A 24,556-nucleotide genomic window follows, 5' to 3' on the forward strand; every position below is an offset into this window, starting at 1 on the left:
ACAAAATCTCTATTTTTAGAAACCGAAATAGCTCGTATTAACATTATAGTATATTTGATTAATAATACAAATATTATGGTGATATTTTTCTTACTTTTTTTTTAAATTAACAGGTAACTTCTTAGTTTTTCTTTCTTCTTCGAATTTGGCTGCTTCTTTTCAGGAAACTGGTCTTCACTGCAATTGTAAAAGCTTCAAATTAGTAACTTTGTTTGTATATAGCACTGTTTTCAATTTAGATATTGTTTTATTTAATTGAAATCCTCAGTGCCTTCTTTAAAACCATTAAACTAATTTATTTATATAAGATACATTGCATCAGTTCAGTACATATGATATGTTCTTAATGAACAAATTGTATTGAATGACTAACTGTAGCACAAAAAAATATCTTTACTATGTCTTGTGAAATTTATAATATATTAGTGAATATCACTATTTCTGTAAGTAAACTGTTCTAGGTAATAGCGCCTCAATGTCATGTCTAATTTAAAGTAATTAAGTAAATAAATAAATAAAAACAAAAAATATGAAATTGTATAAGTATTTTTATAAAGGTTTAAACATAGATTGTGTTTGCATGCAATTTTTTTTTAATATATGTAGTCTATATATTTCATTTAAAAAATGTTAGTTTAACATGATTTGAGTGTGCGTGTTTAAAGAAAGTAAAAAGTATAAAGGTGTATAAGTGATAGTTGATTTTAGGAAATTGAAAAAAGTACAGTAAATTCATTTTACAGATTTTACAAGGTAAACGTCTGTTTGAAAATGTGTTCATCTACCATAGCTCTCAACTCACACGCTTTTGGCGGGTGTCACACGCCTTGTAAAGGGCAGACTCACCCGCCAAGCCTCCTGCACGGCCATTCATTCCAATGGGCGTCTCACCCGCTAAAAACAAAATCGGGTAATTTCACCCACCTGTAAAACAAAAATGGTTGAGAGCTATGTCATCTATTATACAGAAAATATGCATACCTGAAGTTTGTTTTCATGCATATGGATATGCATGGAGCTGCAAGTAGAAATCTTGAAGACTTGTACAGTATTTGTGGTAGATGCTGCTTGCCAATGATATGACACTTGTACTCAGAGAGATTCAGAGTACATTTGCAGTGCTGATCTATGATGATGCAGTTAGATGTAGAGGTCTTGAATGTGATTGGTGCATGGTCATGTGATTTTTGAGGTACATCCAATGAGGGAATGGCAGAGAGAGTGTAGTGGAAATGGTAGAAGGGCTGTTCATGTTACGATATGTCCGCGGACATGGCGGTAGTTCCCGGACATCGGGAGTTACATCCGGGGATTTTTGGGTTCAGAAGTCATGCAAATGAGAATAAGCACTGACAGGGATTGGTCAGGAAAGTTTGGTGGGTGTGTTGTGCCAGGAGAGATTTTCTCAGATACTCTTTTTGCTGAGAGAACAAAAGATAGCTATGGCTGTGTGTTTCAGAAAACAGATTGTTTGGATTTTAGGAGATTCGTGGATACATTGGTTGAAGGTGCATGCAGAAAGCTGTGGAGTAGCTGTAGATCTTGGATTCCCACATGTGGAAGTGCACTGGCATGGAGTACGTGGAATGAAGTGGTTGGACTTGCTACCTCTCTGTGCTACTTTGGAGACAGAGCAACATCCAGACATAATTGTAATTCATTGTGGAGGGAACAGGTTAGGGCATGTGACTGGAATTTTTTGCAATTTGCTATGAAAGAAGGACTTAGGAAGGTTATGGACATGTTTCCTAATTCTCAAGTGATATTTTCACAGATTGCGCGGAGACAAATGTGGCTTCGTTCTTCTTCATTTGGTCCACAAATGGAAAAAGCAAGACACAATGTTAATAAGGCTGTTTGTGCCTTTCTAAGAGATTTTGGCATGTCTTCTTTTCACAATGAAAATATTATGTTTTATAGTACATACATTTTTCGCAGAGATGGAGTCCATCTTACTTATGCTGGCAATCAGATTTTTCTGAGAAATGTACAAAATGCATTGCGACCTTTTCTGGAATTACAACAACGATTTTGAAGTAGATGTTAAGCATTTACAATTTTTGACTTACAAACACCACCCAAAGGCTCTTTTCAGAGCCACCACTTCTTTCCAGAGAAAATTACAATGTTTGTGATGGAGTAGCAACCCAATTTTTTTAATGTTCGCGAACTGTCCGCGGACTTCTAAAAAATACAAAGAGCCCTGCTTCATTTATTTTCACTTCTATTTTTTAACTGGGAAAGGTGGCTCTGAAAAGAGCCTTATTTTTTTTTATTTTTGTAATTGTGTATTTTTTTGGGTTTTTCAGACACGACACACTAGGAGAGGCAGGTAAAGGAGGGTAAAGGGGGGGACACCAACCACAGGGATAAGAAAGGGCGAGCTGAGAGAGGAAGATGTAGAGTGGGTTTAATTTGGGTAGTGAGCAGGTCTTCTCGTGCTCTGAGACGATAGTCTCAAAAGCACTCTGAAGTTGCTCCCCCATGCAGAGTACTGTGTCACAGTACATACATACAACTGTGACCCTCGAAAGGTAAGGGTCATCTGCATTCTGTATGGCCTGTGAGGCAGCTTGAGGAAGACGCTGTCCCACAGAGGTTGTCCTTGTGGTGACAGGATCAGAAACAGAGGATGAAGTAGAGGAAATCAACCTGCTACGTTCTTCGCAAGGTACAACCCTGCGAATAGCCCCAGAGTGAAATGACCTCAGGTGTCACTTCATAGTAGTGGTCCCAAAGCTGTAGTTACCGTGCTTCCCGTGACTGAGTATCATTTTGCACTCATTGCAGGTAACACGGTTCGCACGAGCCTTAGGAACATTACCATGAATGGTAAATAACCGCCACACCCAAGACTCACGCCTAGTGCGGGTAGTAGGGATTTCCTCTACCTCATTCTCATCATCCTCTTCTTCCTCCTCCACATCCTCAATCCTGTTCCCCTCTTCAGGCCCTTGGGGAGGTGGTGGTGGTGGAGGGGGTGGTGGTGGTGCTGAAGCAGGTGCAGCACCAAGTGGCAGTTCAGCAGCCAAGGATGCCATGTCGATGATGGTGTAGTCTGCAGGTGGCAGCAAAAACCACTGTGTTCTGAAGAATAGCCAGAAACACAATGGGAATAAGCTCTTGGGCGTGGTCTTTTATAGGGGTGCTTGTGCGCGGTTCGCGGACATGCGCACTGTCCGCGGACAGATCGAACACAAAAAAAGGATCGGAAAGTTTCAAAAGGTATATAGAAACTCAAGATTGCTATGTGGGACTTGTGCCATGGTGAGATTTTATTGAAAAATATTATGGATTAACCGAAAATGTACTTTTAAATTGTTCGGGGACACGAACAGTGTCCGCATTTCAGGACACACGATGAGCGTGGGCGCGGTCATATGATCCGTTCGCGAACTAGCCCGCAAAGGAAGCGCCTGTCCGCAGGACACCAAGTGCACGGAGATTGGTTAGCGCATGCGCATTGATGTCCTATGGACACTGTTCGGGTTCTGAAGTAATTAAAAGTGCGTCACACGTGAAACTAACATTTCAGGACACCGCGTGTGTTCTTAGAACGGTTTAAACTTGGTAGCGAACAGTAAGGACAGATATAGTGTTCTTCACGACACGTGTAATTTTGTTTATGTACGAACATTTCAGGACACCAATTGTGTTCTTAGAACAGTTTTAATTGGGTAGCGAACACTACGAACAGGTATAGTGTTCTTCAGGACACCTCCATTTTCGTTTACGTACGAACATTTCAGGACACCAATAGCGTTCTTAGAACAGTTTGAACTTGCTAGCGAACAGTACCGGACAGGTATAGTGTTCTTTAGGACACTTTCATTTTTGTTTGTTTACGAACAATTCAGGATACCGAGTGTGTTCTTAGTACAGTTTCATGTTGCTAGCGAACACTACGAACAGTTGTACTGTTGTTCAGGACGCATCATTTTCGTTTATTTACAAACATTTCAGGACACCAATTGTGTTCTTAGGACAGTTTTAAGTTGATAGCGAACATTACGGACAGATATAGTGTTCTTTAGAACACTTTAATTTTTGTTTCTTTACGAACATTTCAGGACACCACGTGTGTTCTTAGAACAGTTTCAACTTGCTAGCGAACAGTACGAACAGGTGTGGTGTTCTTCAGGACACCTCCATTTTCGTTTATGTACGAACATTTCAGAACACTCGCACTGTCCGCTGACACTTTTATTGTTTTTTAAAAAAAAAAAACGGAAACTATTCACAATACAATATAAAAATTAAACTTTATTTAACATATATTAATAATTTATGACAGAGAAGGTGAGGCAGAAACAGAAACAAAAACAGGAGAATTTGGGGTTTCAACATGATTGGTATTAGGTGAAGAAGGGATGGAAGTCTCATCAAAACGTTTTGGATTATGGAGAGGGTTTGGGGATAATTGACTGGGATATGGTGAGGAGGGACAAGTACATGTGGGGCAATGGTACGAGGTTTTTGGTTTGAAATGATTTTCTACAAAAGTTTTTAAATTATAAAAATTAGCCAACAATACATCCATTTTTTCTTCTATATTGTGAAGACTGTTATCCATAACAGGGTTTTCTGAAGTTTTTTCTATTTTGGTATGCTCTGTACAAAAAAATAATATATATGTTAAATGTATATAAAAAAAATAATAAATAAATGGTTTATATTATAAAGTGTTTACCATTAGTTTCACTATCTTGTGACATTTCTTCATGTGGGAAATTGTCCTCTAGCCATTCCAGAGTACTAGACATTTCTGTGAGAAAACAAAAAAAAGATAATATATTTTATAATCTAATACAGAAAGTTTATAAATATATGAGTAAAATGAAGTACACTTACTATTTCTGGTAAGATAAGTCCTATGTATTCAGTGGGTCTGGTCTTGTTCTCAGTTCTGTTGTGTCTGTGAGGTAATTATGTTGGAAGCCAATTTATCTTCTTGTGGTATATTCCATTTCAGAACATATTGTATTTAAATGAATGGTTAGTGTGTTACATATATGGGTTACATTTCTTATGTATAACTATATATAATGTGTTTGTGTGCTGCTTTTTGAATTTGTTAAATGTTCCTATATTATGATATAACAATCAACCATATAACCCCACATGCCTACCCCAAAGTTTTTAGGTAGTGGTACTGTTCTCCGAACATGTCCGCGAACATTAAATAAGTTCGCGGACATCAAGTTCATAAGAAGAGATCTAGTCAGTTCCATATGACATGTATATAAAGTCAAAGTCATTATTGCTAAGTTGTGCTACTAAAAAACTATGAAATTCAGTGAAAAAACTTTGTTAAAGGGACGTTATGGTTAAGTTGCGCTACTAAAAACCTATGAAATTCAGTGAAAAAACTTTGTTAAAGGGACGTTATGGTTCCAAGCAAAACCGAAAAACCCTTGAAATTCGCCACTTCTGGTAAGCTAAGCAACCATAACTCGCGCCACCACCGTGCACTGCTAAGACTAACACCCAGGACATCAAAGATGACATCACAAATGTCATTGATGACATCACTGATGACATCACATGTGTATGTACTTCTCATGAAATATGTGTAGAAGGGATTCTTATTATGTTGCGAAAAAAGTGTCAAGAATCATTGCAAGAAATATACCCTAATAAGTGCATTGAACGATGCATTGATATAAATAGCATCCTATTATGGGGTTCTATCTAGTATACTAAGCTACTCATACAGAAACATAACATTGTGTGCAGAGTACAAGATGAAGGTATGATATTCATAATGTTAATATGTTGAATAATGAAATGAGAATTGTTTTCTTAATAGATTTTTGTGTACTGTGAAATATGTAATAAGTAGCTAATAAAACCCATGTATTACATAATTGCATTACTATAGACACAACACAAAGACACAAGAACACATACCAATATGGGTATATACAGGGAAAGTGAAGTTAGCAAAAAAGCACAAGTAGTAGCAGAAACAATTCATAACTTAACTGATTAGTTTCATACAAATAAATGATTGCTCTGTTTCAAAGCTGCTATTTACCCTATGTATATGTATCACTTGATGTGATTGGACCCTAAGGAAAGTAGTGTGAGTACAATGTATACAAATATGACCATATACAGGCAAAGTACAGCCATAAAAAAAACAACAGAATTATCAGAAAGTGCTCATAAGTCTAGTGATTATCTTTATGCACAAAAAGCATTGCTGTCTTTCAAGCTTGTGTCTTCCCGTATGTATATGTTTCATATGATGTGACTGGACTCTAAGGGAATTACTGTAAGAACCTACTAGAAGGATACGTCTACAAATAAAATAAAATTCTTAGTTTCTGACTGTTACTGAAGAAAACCATGTGGCCTAGATATGTCAGCAAAAGAAAAAATAGTGAGCCAGACATGTGATGTCATCAGTGATGTCATCAATGACATTTGTGATGTCATCTTTGATGTCCTGGGTGTTAGTCTTAGCAGTGCACGGTGGTGGCGCGAGTTATGGTTGCTTAGCTTACCATAACTGGCGAATTTCAAGGGTTTTTCGGTTTTGCTTGGAACCATAACGTCCCTTTAACAAAGTCTTTTCACTGAATTTCATAGGTTTTTAGTAGCGCAACTTAACCATAACGTCCCTTTAACAAAGTTTTTTTCACTGAATATATATATAGTTAAACAGTTTCTTGGTATAGGATTGAGGCTTTTGTTTCATCGGGGATGATGTACAGTTATTTTCCGAGCTGGCCCCGCTGCCCGGGTCACGCTGATGATAATGATGCACTGCGGAAGGTGAAAGATACAGTGTTTGCTCTAACACTAGCTCATGTCCGACTGCTCCTGGGAACAGGCTTTCAGCGGATCTGCCAAGGAGCGGGGGCAACAGGGGTAGGTGAGGACTCTCTGAAGGTGGGGGCCATGCTGCAGCGCACGAGGAATCATGTCTTAAGATGGCGTGATGGTTTTCAAAATGGTTTCCAGGACCTAGCCTAATACAGTATGTTTGGTCAATGTGTCAGCCAGTGGTCCACCCACCACCTGGACCCTGGTGGTAGGGGGCCCCTAACGAGTCATGGACGTAACAAGGAGGGGACTGCAGGGGAAGGGGGGTCCCTTGCACCTGTCCTCCCATACACTACACATGGTTTTAAGGTTAGAGGTAAACCGAGTGTAGAGGTGGGCACCTGGTTTGGCTTTGCTCATGCTCAAAGGTGCTACTTTGTCGACGGCAGCTAGTAAGGTTTAATTATATAGCTCTTCCATGGAGGATGGGTCCGAGCACGGGTTATGTATGTGCCCAGTGATAGGGTGCATCAAGGGAAGTAGATTGTCGGCTGTGATATTTCATCTATTCCTTGCAAGGGCGGCTGGTGCTTGGGTTGATGAAGTGTCTATGAAGAGGTTCTGCTGGATGGTAAAGGAGATGACATGGTGGTCTGACCAAGTGCGTGGTGTATTAGAAAGGATATTGCAGTTGAGATCTGCCAGCCAATCCAAGGTTCTACCTTTAATGTGGGTGGGGTTATTGACACGGTGCCAGAACCCTAGTGCTGTGATGGTGTTGGCCATGGCTAAGGTATTGTCATCGGTGGGATCGTTTAGTCCAAGATTTAAGTCTCCCAACAATATGATTTGCGAGCTTGGTTTAGTGTCCCATGTGAGGAGTTGTATGACATCTTCCTTGAAGGTGAAAGTTGGACCTGGAGGTCTGTTGGACCTGGAGGTCTGTAAATGAGATGGAGGGTCAGGATGAGGGAGGCGGTGAGCGAAGATTTGATGGAGAGGAGTTGGTTTTTGGCGATGAAGACTACTCCTCCTCCCTTGGGACCTTCTCTATCTGTCCGGTAGATAGTGTAGTTTTCAGGGATGGCCAGGGAAAGAGCTGGGACAGCTGCTGCATGCAGCCAAGTTTCAGTGATCGCTAAGAAGTCTAGGTTGTCTGATGTTATAAGGTGTACGATGTCTAATGCATGTGCTAGGAGCGATCATCTTGCGTTGATGAGTGTGCCCTTAATTTTGGAGGTTTCAAGGTTCAGTTTTTCTCTAACGGGTAGATTAATTTTGGGATTTAGAGTGTACTTTGGCGTGTGACAGCAGCTGGTATCGTCAGGTATTGTGGGTGATGCAAGTGGTTGAGCTTGGGAGATTAGTGCAATGCAAGTATCATTGGCATTCGCGGTGGTATCGGGCGGCTGCTGCAAGTGGCCTTTGGGCTGGGGGTGGAGTTCGTAGAGCTGTACTCTGTGGACAGTAATGGAGTATGATGAACATTCTCTGTATTGTGGTACTAGGCTCTTGATCTGGGGTGAGTGTTTTTCGATTTGATGTGGACACTTGTGTCAGTGTGGAAGGCTGTTGCTGGTATGGTTAATCGGGACCTCGGCCTGAGGTTCCTAGTGCCCGATGGGCATGGAAAATTGGTGCTGGTCAAGCCTTTAAGGGGGCATCATCTGTGGTTAGGAGGCTTACGTTGGCTAGAGCTAGATGTATGATTAGGTTGTTTCTTGCCTATGGACATGGCATGATGCATAGCGGGAAGGAAACAAGTGGGCGGGATGGTATTCGACTCTGGGAGGTTAGTAGATATGTTTAAGGTTACAATGTATTTGGGAGGGGGAAACACATGTTCCTGGGTATCCATCTCCAGGCAAGTATCGCCAAAATGTGACTAGGTTCCATGGGTAGCGGTGCTGGGGATGATAGCAACAGAGTGGTTACCAGATGTCACTGGGGAGCGCTCTGTACAGTCTAGATGTCGTAGAGTGATTGACTATGGATTGTCTAGGTGTGTGAAGGGAGATGTAAATTGTTATAGCTTTGGATGTGCTGCTAAAGTGAGTGCCAGCAGGCAATGCAATATGGGCAATTTGGGATAAAAGGCTGTAGAACTGGCAGTTAGGCGCAACGTCAATACATTTGTTGTAGGACAAGTGGGGATATCAATAGGGTGTATGGGCAGTTCAAAGTACTTGACAGAGGCAATGGGGTAATACAGTGAGTGCAGTATAGGCAGTTTGAGAAGCTCGTAGTATGTACAACATCACAGCAGTACTTGCATATTTTATGACGGATCGTGGGTAGGGCTACGTGCGGATCGTGGGTAGGGCTATGTGCGGATCGTGGGTAGGGCTATCCACAATCTTGTTGTATTAAACATTACAGACAATGGATCGTACTAGGTGGCGGGCAGGGAAACAATGCAATATATGGCACTTTCAATATGAAACACTTGGTAGTGCAGAAAAGAGAGGAATACTGAGCCGGTGCTTTTTTGTGCTTCTCGGTTCCAGCCTAACACTGTGATATCAAATGCACTATTAATATACAATAATGATTGGACCGCAGGGTACAATACACACATGTTCCAGATGATCCGAGCTGTGAGATGCATAAGAGAGAAAGAGGACGATGAGCGGACATGCAAAACTGTTTATACAGATACCTGGAGGTGGATGGAGACAAGTCTTGTTGCTGTAGTTAGCACCAAATCTTGCAGACAGTCCGTTTAGTTTAGTTTAGTTTAGTTTAGTTTAGTTTAGTTTAATTTCTTTATTTATACCGCGCACCGAACCCTGAGGTAACTGGGCGCCGGAGACTTAGAGGAGGTTACAGCTGAATATAGACATACAAGATAATAATAACAGTAAGTGCAATTGACCGGGTTACAAGGCAGACAAAGGATAAGAATATTTCTTATTTAGAGAGCTTTGTACAAGCTTGCAGGTCTCGCAGCCATGGACAGACACAGACAGGGGTCTTTGAACTGGGGCATTCCAGACCGGCAAACTTGTAATGAGGGCAAATGATCCAACACGAGGATAGCTCAAGTGCAACGTGCTCGCCTTGGAAACAAGACAACACGAGCAACACAGGTTCGATCCCCGGGTCCATGCTGAGAAACCTCTGGGTATTAAGCGTATTATAAATAACCTATCATATTATATCATTCCCTGTACTGGTGAGCACACACATGTGAGATGAAGGAGCGGTGCAATGTATATAGCACACTGAACTTGCAGTTCTCACTTGGTGAACTAGATATAAACAATCTGATACTAAGCTCTACAGCAATAACCAGCAATACCCATATTAGTAAATTGTCGATATGTATTTAAAAATAAGAAATGGATTGTCCAACCTGCCACGGCTGGAGGTCCTTCCTCAGACCCTCTGCGTATGAAGAACGCCCTGGATGGGCAATGGACGAGATCATGGTATGTAACGCATGAGCCGCAGCGTAGACAGCTTTATAAACGCTGTACGTGATATAGAAATTGTAAACATCGAATTGTGGAAGAGGAATCTGAGCCATAGTTTGATCTTCTCTACATTGAGGGAAGAAGGATTTATTTGGAAATGGTACGTTCGGTAAAGCTGGAACACAGTGTAACCTTAAAATCCAGATATGCCTAAATTCTCCATCATCAACAATATTGAACGGCCGCACACTGTACAGGAAATCCTTCAGTCCTGGGATCTCCCCACTGGGGATGGTAAATACCAGAGTGCCGTTGAGCCGACCCGGCTCTTGGAAAGTCATGGCTTCCTTTAAATATGAGGTGGTCACTGACACAACCCAAACCTTGATTGGCCGTTCCTGCACATAGATGGCCATGAAGTCTATCATGTAAGCTGTTGGGCTGTGAATAATCACAACTGTGGCTGTGGATTCATCGATCACTCTTGCGATGCGTCTCATCTCCTGGATTGTGGAGTGAGGTTTCCTTCTGAGTCTTTCACTGAAGGCCACACAGCCCCCGGTCCTGGTAATCTCTTGCGTCAGATCTTCTTCGGCTCTTCTGCCGCCGTCATCATCTGATGTGAGGATCCCAACCCAGGTCCATCCAAAGTGCTTGAGCAGCCGGGCGATGCCGCGGGGCTCATACATCTCATTTGGGACTGTCCGGTAGAAGGTTGGGAACTGAAGCCTATCGTTGAATTGTGGGTCCATGGCACCGTAGCTGATCTGAAAAAGAGACAGACATAAGCATTTAGACACACTACACAGCACTTCATGAAGCACAGCACTACACAGATAAGGACATTCCTTATGGATTCACAGCAGTGCTGTGGAACATGCTAGGATAGATTTCATTGTAAACAGCGTGACGACTCCTTAGAGGGTGTCACTTTCCTCGAGGGGGAGCTCGTTCCCATGAGGCCAGGGAAGTGAGACCACTAGCCGATAGTCCCCCTGGGGGAGGTACACAGCAAGAGGATCTCAGGGGGAGGTACTCCCCCTCTGGTGATAGGGACACAGATCTAGCATTCAGCCATTATGAGAACATCAGACCCCCACACACTCTGGCCTCTATTTCTTCTACTAACCTCCATCTAGATAGCAGACCACTATATTGTTGCAAGCCAGAGGACATGAGTGTTCTTGAAACACTGAGACGAAGAAGAGCTACGAGAACCCAGGTAATCCACATACTGGGACGAGTTGGCTCAACGGAGATAGGAAGATAAAACCAATGAAAGAGATGAAGGACTTATACCAAACGCCCAGATCAGACTGTCAACATTTTATACAAATCAACAATGTACTTACATTGTTGTCAAGCCAGCTCCGGAGTAGCAGCTGGTGTGGAAGCTGTGCGCAGCCAAAACTGGAGAGCAGAGAATGCCGGCCGGAAGCATATGGCAGCTCTCCAGGAACCAAAGTCATCGAGTCCAGCAACATACTGGCATGGCAGTGGTACTAACACTGTGAGTAGGGGGACCACGCAGTTCCACCATAGTACCGATAATACAGGGAGCCAAACCACGCGAGCAGACAATTGCCGAAACAGACGAATGGAGGAAGCAAGCAGAAGACCAGCTCTAGTCCCGGGTAGTGCCACCACTGTATGCAATGGTCCCTGAACGTAACGGGAGGTACACGTAGGCCGGCAAGGACACAGGGAGTGCAGGAGGGACTCCAGAGCATGCCACAAAGATTGCTGTGCTTAGAAGAAGGGTCCAGGACACTGAGAAACTAATACCAAAGTGGAGAGGGAATCGTCCTCATTTGGGTGGTCAAGGAAAGCCCACTGACCACCAGGGAAGGGTCGGAAAGACCCAGGGAAGCTGCATCATGAGTCATCTTCCTCGTGGCAGTCCTTGGCAGGAGAGCAAACCAAGGGGGCTAGGTAAAATAAGAGAACAAGTCTCTGGTCCCCCAGCAAGAGTTGCATTTTGAGACATCTTCCTTGTGGCAGGGCTTGGCAGGAGTTTGAACCAATCGGACGGAATAAAACAAGAGAACAAGGGTTGAGGACCCCAACGAGAAGTCAAATTATGAGTCATCTTCTTAATGGCAGTCCATGGCAGGAGAGTGAACCAAGAGGGCCAGGTGAAAGAAGAGAACCAAGGGTTCGAGACCCAATACAAAGTAGTTAAAGAGAAGGAGAAGGAAAGGAAGATCCAGGTGAAAGGAGTCATTCCCCCTGGACTTGGTGGTCGTGTAAAGACATCCGAGCAGAAGGGAGTCATTCTCCTGGACTTGGTGGTCGTGTAAAGGCATCTCGGCAGAAGGGAATTATTCTCTTGAACTTGGTGGTCATGTAAATGCAGCCCAAAATGACTAGTTTTGTGAACTATAATTTTGGACTTTCAACCAGATGAAGGGAGTCATTCCTCCTGGTTTTTGGCTGGAAGAAAATCCTTTTTTGATTTGTGACTTTTTCAATCTAATAGCAGGAGAATGGAGTCATTCTCCTGGGAACAGAACTTTGAGATGTTTGGACTTTAGTTTGAAGTGTAAGCGACAGAGATAGGAAAGTTAGGTGTTCTTTTTCTTTTCATTCACCTAATATAAGTCTATGGGCCTTATTATGGGTCTGGCGGGAACCCTGCTGGTGCTACTGGCGTGTTGCCGCCGGACCCGTAAAGAATTACTGGCACCTGACTTCCCGGTGCCACCCGGCTATTACAATTGGTCAACAATGGGGTCTGTTCTGACATGTAGCGTTTTCTGGGGACTACTATTGTACTAAAGTAGGCCTGGGTTATTTCTATTATGTCAAGAGAGGTACATAAACACTTTAAATGTGAAAATGCACAGGAAGGAATTTCAGACACAAATAGATATTGAGCTGTCAGCTTTTTAAATTTATTTTGCTGCTGGATGCATTTATTAATCATGCATCAGTATTTATTAAGAAAAAAGGTATATTGTTAAAAAGAACAGTTGGGAACTGCAAGAGGTTGAATCACAAAAACAGAGTTTGCAAAACGGTTAATTCTTAATTTTTCCTCAAGCAGCTGTTTATGGCAAAATAAATTTGCAAGACAAAATAGTGTTTAAAAAGGAACACTGTGTAACCACCACCTAAAGTGACTAGTGATTAGCATGTAAAACATACATAACAAACAAAACAAACAAAACAAAAGCAATAAATGGAAAAACTTTGGGTTATTTGTATCCAGGCTGGAGGGTGACCTAACAAGTGGTCGACGTCTAGATATGGATCAAAGAAGATGTTAGGACCAGGCGAAGTATTGAGGTACTGGTCGAAGAGACTTTTCGGCTTAAAGCCTTCATCTAGGGCCTGGGGTAGGTATCCCTAAAAATAGAGACAGGGGGACTCCATTAGTGTCTGAGTGGAAAGTTAAAAACTTTTGTTTAAAAAAACAAGACATAATATTCTCCGTGAATGTGGTACACCACTCTAAAATCAAGGTCAAGGAAGGCACGGGACTGACCTTGGGGGGTGCAGATCTGTCGGGATCTGGAGTTAATGTGGCACATGAATGGCATGAGATGCTAATTAGTTTAGTCGGCTGTGGGTGGCTGCAAACATCAAGGAACATGTAGTTCTGGGTGAGATTCCTGTTAGTGGAGGTCAATAACAGAAAGATATTTACCCAAGTGTACCTGGAAGGCATGTTCTCACCTAGCTAGGTTGTAGCTGCGCGAAGAGTCTCAGGAAGTGCGCAGGGTGCCGGTTGGTTTTGCAACTGATCATTAAAGTGTGGACCAGCATGTAATGGTGGCTGGGTGATAGTTTCTGGTCTGTAGTCGTCCTATGAGGGAAACGAGATGTATGCGCTCGTTAGGATAATTTGTGAGGAAAGGGTCTGTATTGTGTGACCAAGTAGGGAAAAGAATTTACCTGGTATTTAGGTCCCGGGCTCACTGCAGGCTGGCGTGTGGAGCCGCGTATGCATTTTGCGACTGGATCACTGCGTACAGGCTGGGGAACTAAAATGAGCCGAGCACTGCACGGCTGTGCTGAGTGCGCATGCGCATCAGGAGTAGTGTTGTTATGACTGGCGAGTGCGCATGTGCCGGCCCGCTGTAGAGTAGCATTGCTGTGGGTGCATGTCAATGCGAGACACTGGTCTCTTACGCATGTCCATTATGAGACGGAGTGGCAAGTCCGGCTATTACAAGTCTGGCGGCCGGGAATTCAGGCAACAGTAATTTTGTTAAGCACCATTCACATTTGAGTCCCATTAAAAAAAGAATTGAATTGTTTTTACTCGCGCTCGGAGCGCGTTGTACTGCCCCCTGCCCCTCCCCCTGCAGTCACTTCCTGTTCCACCTCTACCTTCCCGCCTCCCTGCCTGCCCACCCCCCTCTGATTGGGCCTCTCCTAGTAACTCCAGGGCTACACGACGGCTGCTCTCCCGGCTCACTTCTTTGATGAGTAGAGCGGGTGCGAGCAGTCGCCGGTAGCCCTGTTGTGCCCTGACTTCAGGCTAAGCCCTGCCAGGAACCATGGGCCTCCTGTGAGTGTTGTGTTCATTTTTAAAAAAAAGAATTGAATTGTTTTTACTCGCGCTCAGGGCGCGTTGTACTGCCCCCTATCCCCTCCCCCTGCAGCCACTTCCTGGTCCTCCTCTACCTTCCCGCCTCCCTGCCCGCCCACAACCCCTCCCCTTCCTCTCCTCCTTCTGCCTTAAAACTCACCCTCCTGGGCAGCCCCCCCTACCGGGCAGCCCCCTCGGCTAAGGGCCCCTTAGGCAAAGGGTGACTCCTACGATTGCGGCTCCCGTTGTGTCTGCAGGTTTCCCCGGGGGACGCCAGGCGCCGTTTCATATTGTTAGCTCCACCTGCTCTCCCGGCCCACCCCACCTACACCCGTGTCACTTCATTACGAATTGTGCCAATACTTACTGTTGTTTCTGCAATGTGGTAAACTAGGCCTTTTTCTCCCCTCTCAGGATTCTCAAACTTAGGTGGCCTCTCCACCAGTTACCTAACACGCATTTACTGTGGTTCTGCAATGTGGTAAACTAGGCCCTTTTCTCCCCTCTCAGGATTCTCAAACTCGGTGGCCTCTCCACTGGTTACCTAATACGCATTTATTGTGGTTCTGCAATGTGGTAAACTAGGCCCTTTTCTCCCCTCTCAGGATTCTCAAACTTGGTGGCCTCTCCCAGGTTCCATATTGAGCACTGTGAGATCTTTAACCCTGAGAGCCCGTCCTATTGCACTACTGGCTTGCCGCTCGCTATCTTGTCTGCTTGCTCTTGTCTGTCTTCCCCCCTCCTCTCCCTTCTATTCTATGGTGCTCTCTATCTCGCCTATCTTCTCTAACTGCTTCTCCATTGATTATCCTGCTCTCCTCACTAAATCTGGTAAGAAAAAGTTTAAAAAGGACATCCTGGTTTCCAACCCAGGCCTACCTATCGCTGAAACCTACACCAGTGCCTCCTCCAAGGAAACTCTCACCGACATCCTCTTTTTCGTGCCTTCACCTGACCTATGGACCCTTCATATGGTCTCTGTGCTCTCTCCTTTCTCCTCTTCTCCCATTAATGGTGGAACCCGTTGGGATGTCCTCTTGGCCTCCTTCCACTCCTCTAAGGCCATTATTAATGTCTACTCTAATGGGACCGTCTTGGTCCAAGGCCCTCAGGCCAACCTTCACCTCTTCGATAGATGCTTCCCACGCCTCATCAACTTCCTTTCCTCTCCTACTGTCCCCCCTCCTCTGTCCTCGGCTACCTTGCCTTCCCCCTCCCTCCCTGCCCCCGCTCGTGCTCCTTCTTCACCTCCGCAGGGTGTACCTCTGATCTGTACCCCTGAAGGAAGTCCTTCAAGGATGGCAACCTTCTCCACATTGCCACTCTTAAATCTCGCTCTGCTGTCAAACATTCCTCTGATATCTATCGCCTTCTTGAGGAACTGGACCTTGATGTCCTTGGTCTCACTGAGACATGGTTCACGGCCATCTCTGTCACCAGCTTTGACACAATCCTACCTGACGGCTACAAGATCCTCTCCGTGCCCAGGCCCAACCGTGCTGGGGCGTGTTGCCCTTATCTTCCCTGAGTGGATTCCTGCCACTGTCACTCCTACGCAGACCAACTCCTCTTTTGAATGCATTGTCTGCCGACTCTCTCTCTCTCCTAGGCATTCCCTTACTGTGGCTACTATCTATCGGCCACCCAGTCAAATTTCCTCCTTCCTCTCCGAGTGGGCGGACCTCTCCTCCTCACTCCTGTCCTCAACCACTCAACTCCTCTTTCTTGGAGACTTCAACATCCACCTGGATGCCTCCTGTCCCCCCTCTGGACGCTTTTGTGACCTCTGTGACTCTCTTTCACTAACCATTCTCCCCTCCGGCCCGACTCATTCTGCAGGGCACACACTTGATGCTCTGATCTCTTCTGACCTTCCCCTCTCTGTCCCTCTCTCCACTCCCCCTCCCTCTGCTCCCTCGCCTGAATGGCTATAAGGGCTGCAAGCAAATTTCTGATGGCAACCAACTCATCCAGGACTTTATTACATTTACACCCCCTGAGTGACAGATCAACCTCGAATGAGGGGGGTTAATAACCAACCCTACATCCGAGAAGGTTTCGCAATTTGTGTTGCTTAGTCACCCTGGGTGGGGATAGGTGAAGAGATGGGCTGGCCAATGGGCTCACTGTAGAGACAGGCTCACTCCCGGTGCTTCTGTTACATAAGGGGAGATTGCGCTCAAGGACATCAATATATTGGCTGCCCTTGGCAATCGTGCAGACCAAAGCCGAGCTAGAGAGAGCCTTTCCCGGGCCATTGTTAGAGTCAGATGGCGAGGTGAAAACCGCAATGTTGCTTGCAGGGGTGGAGCTCACTGACGGATAGCTGCTGACTAGTTCTCCGATTTCTGCAATGCCCCCCTCATGGAACACCAGCATCTCCGTCCCAGGACAGATATTTCCATGGACGGAGAACACTTTAGGGGGACTGAAACTCATGGTTGGGACAGGGAGACAGAGCTCAGCTGCAGAGGATGGGTGGGTCAGCGAGCCATCCATGCCTAGAGCTCTGCCTGGATGCTTTCCTCCGTTGGAGCCTATGAAGGCCTGGGCCTCCTAAAACTTTGGAATGCGGCCCCCTCCATTGCATGGATGAAACAAACTGCCTTGGTTGGTAGGTATTGATCCTTCCCTGATCCCTTGTTCGGCATCCATGCTGCTCCCCCGTGGCCGCTGAGCTCGACAACCCCCTTCTATCCTCACTTTGGGATGCGGGGGAGAACATGTAGGGGGCTCACTCCAGGTACTAAGTCAGTGTTTTGGGCATCCAAGATGAGGGCTTTAGCTGGCGCTCCCTTTTGGTCCGGAGAACGTATCTTCTTTAGAACCAGAACCTTTCGCTTGGGTTTAAGCCCACTCTCTTGGGGGGCAGGCTCGGAACACACCTTGGAGCAAAGCGAAGGCAGGAGGAAAGGTGAAAGCGCTGGGGACGGAGGGGGGTTTCCTTGGTGGGCTGTGGGCTTTCAGTGTTCTCAAGTTCTTGAGTAATGACATTGCGGGCTCAACAGGGGCGAGATCGGCTGCCCACACCAGCGTTTGGCTTCTCTTAACCAAGACAAAACAGTCCCTCAAACAGTCCCTCGCCAGCACTTACTTCTCCCTTTTCTCTCGGGTGGGTCCAGGACAAGCCTCCCACTCCGGCGCCGAACACCTGCGGCGCCAAACACAGAGCCCTTGCCCCGCCGAGGGATTCAACCCCTGCGGGGCTCCGGTGCGGCTTATGAGTCCAGGGGGGCGTGGTCTGCAGCAGGAAACTGCAAAATAGGTCCATGGGGCCGCCAAACACCGTGCCCTTGCTCGGCCACGGCCTTCACCGTTGCGGGGCTCCGGTGCGGCATATGAGTCCAGGGGGGCGTGGCCTGAAGCAGGAAACTGCAAAATGGGTCCGTGGGGCTGCCAAACACCGAGCCCTTGCCCCGCCGCGGGTTTCACTGCTGTGGGGCTCCGGTGTGGCTTATGAGTCCAGGGGGGCGTGGCCTGAAGCAGGAAAATGCAAAATGGGTCAGTGGGGCCGCCAAACACCACGCCCTTGCCCCGCCGCAGGCTTCACTACTGCGGGGCTCTGGTGCGGTTTATGAGTCCAGGGGTGCGTGGCCTGAAGCAAGAAACTGCAAAATGGGTCAGAGGGGCCACCAAACACCGTGCCCTTGCCACGCCACAGCTTCACCACTGCGGGGCTCCCGTGTGGCTTACGAGTCCAGGCGGGCGTGGCCTGAAGCAGGAAACTGCAAAATGGGTCCGTGGGGCTGCCAAAGACCATGCCCTTGCCCCGCCGCGGGCTTCACCGCTGCGGGGCTCCGGTGTGGTTTATGAGTCCAGGGGGGCATGGCTTGAAGCAGGAAACTGCCAAATGGGTCCGTGGGGCCGCCAAACACTGCGCCCGTGCCCCGCCACAGGCTTCTGAAATTTCTACAGTGCCTTATCCAAAAGGTAGTGGAGCGCTTCACTATACCTAGAGTCCCAAACTACAACCCACTAATGATGCTGAAATATGTCTGGGATTGCTTGTTGTCTCGTGCAGAAGGGATGAGAGCTAGCAGTGTGAGCAGGACTGCATTCTTTGGCATGGGAGTCTCATTTGCATATAGTCTTTCCCCTTCCTTGAAGGTCTGTCAAGACGAATAATGATGGTTTATATGGTTTAGATGGTGGCCCAGAGCATTGCCAGGCGCCATCATTCACTCAAGACCTCCCACCCTTGACTCAGCAGTGTTGCAGAAGTCACACTATGTGGGGTGTGCATGCCCGCACGTGGGTCCTATGCTCTCACTGCTTGAGATCTCAAACTGCAACTCGCTGATGACACCCAAAGAGGCTGAAACACGCCTTGCACTTGTACTCTCCTGCAGAAGGAATGTGACGTAGCAGCGAAGGCTGTATTACCCTTTTGGGATGGACCCAGAACTGATTTGCATATGGTATTGCAAGATAAAAATCAATGGTTCTGATGGATGCTCAGAGCATTGCCGGTGGTTATGATTCATTCATGGCCTTCTATCCACGACTCTGAAGTGTTACAGTTCTCTTACCTGCAGCCATGTATTTATTTATTTATTTATTGTATTTGTTATACGCCCAAAACCCTAGGCTACCACGGCATAGGTTACAAGGAAATATACAAACTTAGATGATACAAGGATATTTACAGTCTTACAGATTGCCTAAAGCTTTACATTCTTGAGTGTTACAGGGATACTTTAAGCACATGTTGCAAGGGTACTTAGGAGAGGAGTCTGGTGAGTACGGGATGGAATTACTTGATGGCAGTCTGCGCAGGTGGCTACTAGGTACAGGAGTGATTCTCATTGAGTTAGTATTTATTAAAGAGCCAGGTCTTGAGTAGTTTTTTAAACTGTGGGAAGGAAGGTTCGCTGGAGATGAAAGAGGGTAGGGAGTTCTGGCATGACTCCCCTGGCAATCAAGATCAGAAAATGCTTGTAATAAATCTTGTGGCTAGAATTCAATGTATTGTCACTATGTTATAGGAGTGGGGTGCAGTGTTTGTGGCTGAAATGGGGAGCCCCCACCTCCAATTATGCACCCACCAATGCCACCCCTCTATTTCCTTTATTATGTGAAGACATGTCATTGAACCTTGACCATGGCAAAGGGCATTGCTCACCATTGTGCAGGGGCAGGCCATCCTGCATGCCAGTGCAATGCTCACATGCCCGTGCAATGCTCACATGCCTGTGCAATTCTCACATGCCAGTGCAATGCTCACATGCCTTTGCAATGCTCACATGCCCGTGCAATGCTCACATGCCAGTGCAATGCTCACATGCCCGTTACAATGCTCACATGCCAGCGCAATGCTCACATGCCCGTGCAATGCTCACATGCCAGCGCAATGCTCACATGCCAGTGCTGGGAGTGGCCCCTGACGGACTCGGCAAGAAGATAAACCCCTCTAAAGGAAATGACTTAGACAGGTGAGGTCAAAACTAGAAATGCCCCTCATCCACAAAGGTGCAGGGTGTCCCCATTACGTCTGATGGGCACTAATGGACAAGACTAATTTACTAAAAGCACTCCCTCCACTTTCAGGACAAAGTCTTTCCTGTGCAGGATGGAGGGTTTCCTTAGAACACTTCCAGGCCAAACCTGTGTAACATGAAACAATTAGACTGTCTGAGCCTTCCCACAATGCTCCAGGAGCTGTGGGGATAATGGCAAGCTACTGCTGGAACCGAGAGAGAGACAGTAGTACAGAAGAGCCAGTAGGTCCCTCACAGGGCTAGCCCCAAGCTCCATGAAGATTATTGTCACGTGCAGTTCCTGAATCACTACTGCAGCCCTGATTCATTAAGAAGCTCAGATTCCCTCTGTGCATTGAAAGACTCCAGGAAGGAATCAATTGCCCACCCGGCATAGAACCTGCCAAAGCCGGCGTTCACCAGTGCTGGCTGGCCAAGGGGAAGCCCAATGAATGGGAAGACGATCAGCCCAAACGATGGAAGCTAGTTCAAGACCTACCCTGCTACCAGGGTTTACCCATAGCCAGTCCTAACTCATACCCTGGGGAGGAGGGCCTACCAGGGTCTACCCATAGCCAGTCCTAACTCATAGCCTTGGGAGGAGGGCCTCCCAGGCTTTACCCAGAGCCAGTCCTAACTCATAGCCTGGGGAGGAGGGCCTACCAGGGTGTACACAATAGCCAGTCCTAACTCATAGCCTGGAGAGGAGGACCTACCAGGGATTATACCATAGCTAATCCTAACACATAGCCTGAGGTTTAGGGCCTACCAGGGTTTACACCATAGCCAATCCTAACTCATAGCCTAGGGAGGAAGGCCTACCAGGCTTTACACTATAGCCAGCCCTAACTCTTTGCCTGGAATGGAGGGCCCACCAGGGATTACCCATAGCCAGTCCTAACTCATAGCCTGGGAAGGTGGGCCTACCAGGCTTTACCCATAGCCAATCCTAACTCATTGCCAGGGAAAAAGGGCCAACCAGGCTTTACCCATAGCCAGTCCTAACTCATAGCCTGGGGAGGAGGGCCTACCAGGCTTTACCCATAGCTAGTTCTAACTCAGCCTGGGGAGGAGGGCCTACTGGGCTTTACCCATAGCCAGTCCTAACTCATAGCCTGGGGAGGAGGGCCTACCAGGCTTTACCCATAGCCAGTCCTAACTCATAGCCTGGGGAGGAGGGCCTATCAGGCTTTACCCATAGCAGTCCTAACTCATAGCCTGGGGCGGAAGACCTACCAGGGATTACACCATGGCTAGTCCTAACACATACCCCGAGGATCAGGGCCCACCAGGGTTTACACCATAGCCAGCCCTAACTCATTGCCTGGGAAGGAGGGCCTACCAGGCTTTACCCATAGCCAGTCCTAACTCATAGCCTGGGGAGGAGGGCCTACCAGGCTTTACCCATAGCCAGTCCTAACTCATTGCCAGGGAAAAAAGGCCAACCAGGCTTTACCCATAGCCAGCCCTAACTCATAGCCTGGGGAGGAGGGCCTACCAGGCTTTACCCATAGCCAGTTCTAACTCATAGCCTGGGGAGGAGGGCCTACCAGGGTGTACACAATAGCCAGTCCTGTCTGGGGAGGAGGGCCTACCAGGCTTTACCCATACCCAGTCCTCCTAACTCATAGCCTGGAGAGGAGGACCTTCCAGGGATTATACCATAGCTAATCCTAACACATAGCCTGAGGTTTAGGGCCTACCAGGGTTTACACCATAACCAATCCTAACTCATAGCCTAGGGAGGAAGGCCTACCAGGCTTTACACTATAGCCAGCCCTAACTCTTTGCCTGGGATGGAGGGCCCACCAGGGTTTACCCATAGCCAGTCCTAACTCATAGCCTGGGGAGGAGGGCCTACCAGGCTTTACCCATAGCCAGTCCTAACTCATAGCCTGGGGAGGAGGGCCTATCAGGCTTTACCCATAGCCAGTCCTAACTCATTTCCAGGGAAAAAGGGCCAACCAGGCTTTACCAATAGCCAGCCCTAACACATAGCCCGAGGATCAGGGCCTACCAGGCTTTACCCATAGCCAGTCCTAACTCATTGCCTGGGAAGGAGGGCCTACCAGGCTTTACCCATAGCCAGTCCTAACTCATTTCCAGGGAAAAAGGGCCAACCAGGCTTTACCCATAGCCAGTCCTAACTCATAGCCTGGGGAGGAGGGCCTACCAGGCATTACCCATAGCCAGTTCTAACTCATAGCCTGGGGAGGAGGGCCTACCCGGCTTTACCCATAGCTAGTCCTAACTCATAGCCTGGGGAGGAGGGCCTACCAGGCTTTACCCATAGCCAGTCCTAACTCATAGCCTGGGGAGGAGGGCCTATCAGGCTTTACCCATAGCAGTCCTAACTCATAGCCTTGGAAGGAAGACCTACCAGGGATTACACCATGGCTAGTCCTAACACATAGCCCGAGGATCAGGGCCTACCAGGGTTTACACCATAGCCAGCCCTAACTCATTGCCTGGGAAGGAGGGCCTACCAGGCTTTACCCATAGCCAGTCCTAACTCATATCCTAGGGAGGAGGGCCTACCAGGGTTTACCCATAGCCAGTCCTAACTCATAGCCTGAGGAGGAGGGCCTACCAGGGTGTACACCATAGCCAGTCCAAACTCATAGCCTGGGGAGGAGGGCCTACCAGGCTTTACCCATAGCCAGTCCTAACTCATAGCCTGGGGAGGAGGGCCTACCAGGCTTTACCCATAGCCAGTCCTACCTCATAGCCTGGGGAGTAGGGCCTAACAAGGTTTACACCACAGCCAGTCTGAAATCATAGCCTGGGGAGGAAGGCCTACCAGGCTTTACCCATAGCCAGTCCTAACTCATAGCCTGGAGAGGAGGACCTACCAGGGATTACATCATAGGTAATCCTAACACATAGCCTGAGGATCAGGGCCTACCAGGCTTTACCCATAGCCAGTCCTAACTCATAGCCTGGGGAGGAGGGCCTATCAGGCTTTACCCATAGCCAGTCCTAACTCATTTCCAGGGAAAAAGGGCCAACCAGGCTTTACCAATAGCCAGCCCTAACACATAGCCCGAGGATCAGGGCCTACCAGGCTTTACCCATAGCCAGTCCTAACTCATTGCCTGGGAAGGAGGGCCTACCAGGCTTTACCCATAGCCAGTCCTAACTCATTTCCAGGGGAAAAGGGCCAACTAGGCTTTACCAATAGCCAGCCCTAACTCATAGCCTGGGGAGGAGGGCCTACCAGGCTTTACCCATAGCCAGTCCTAACTCATTGCCAGGGAAAAAGGGCCACCCAGGCTTTACCCATAGCCAGTCCTAACTCATAGCCTGGGGAGGAGGGCCTACCAGGCATTACCCATAGCCAGTTCTAACTTATAGCCTGGGGAGGAGGGCCTACCCGGCTTTACCCATAGCTAGTCCTAACTCATAGCCTGGGGAGGAGGGCCTACCAGGCTTTACCCATAGCCAGTCCTAACTCATAGCCTGGGGAGGAGGGCCTATCAGGCTTTACCCATAGCAGTCCTAACTCATAGCCTTGGAAGGAAGACCTACCAGGGATTACACCATGGCTAGTCCTAACACATAGCCCGAGGATCAGGGCCTACCAGGGTTTACACCATAGCCAGCCCTAACTCATTGCCTGGGAAGGAGGGCCTACCAGGCTTTACCCATAGCCAGTCCTAACTCATATCCTGGGGAGGAGGGCCTACCAGGGTTTACCCATAGCCAGTCCTAACTCATAGCCTGAGGAGGAGGGCCTACCAGGGTGTACACCATAGCCAGTCCAAACTCATAGCCTGGGGAGGAGGGCCTACCAGGCTTTACCCATAGCCAGTCCTAACTCATAGCCTGGGGAGGAGGGCCTACCAGGCTTTACCCATAGCCAGTCCTACCTCATAGCCTGGGGAGTAGGGCCTAACAAGGTTTACACCACAGCCAGTCCGAAATCATAGCCTGGGGAGGAGGGCCTACCAGGCTTTACCCATAGCCAGTCCTAACTCATAGCCTGGAGAGGAGGACCTACCAGGGATTACATCATAGGTAATCCTAACACATAGCCTGAGGATCAGGGCCTACCAGGGTTTACACCATAGCCAGTCCTAACTCATAGCCTAGGGAGGAAGGCCTACCAGGGTTTACACCATAGCAAACCCTAACTCATTGCCTGGGAAGGAGGGCCTACCAGGCTTTACCCATAGCCAGCCCCTAACTCATTGCCAGGGAAAAGGGCCAACCAGGCTCTACCCATAGCCAGTCCTAACTCATAGCCTGGGGAGGAGGGCCTACAAGGATTTACCAATAGCCAGTTCTAACTCATAGCCTGGGGAGGAGGGCCTACCAGGCTTTACCCATAGACAGTCCTAACTCATAGCCTGGGG

This window comes from Ambystoma mexicanum, chromosome 4p, assembly GCF_040938575.1.
Source record: "Ambystoma mexicanum isolate Mex_15411 chromosome 4p, UKY_AmexF1_1, whole genome shotgun sequence".
Lineage (NCBI taxonomy): Eukaryota > Metazoa > Chordata > Amphibia > Caudata > Ambystomatidae > Ambystoma > Ambystoma mexicanum.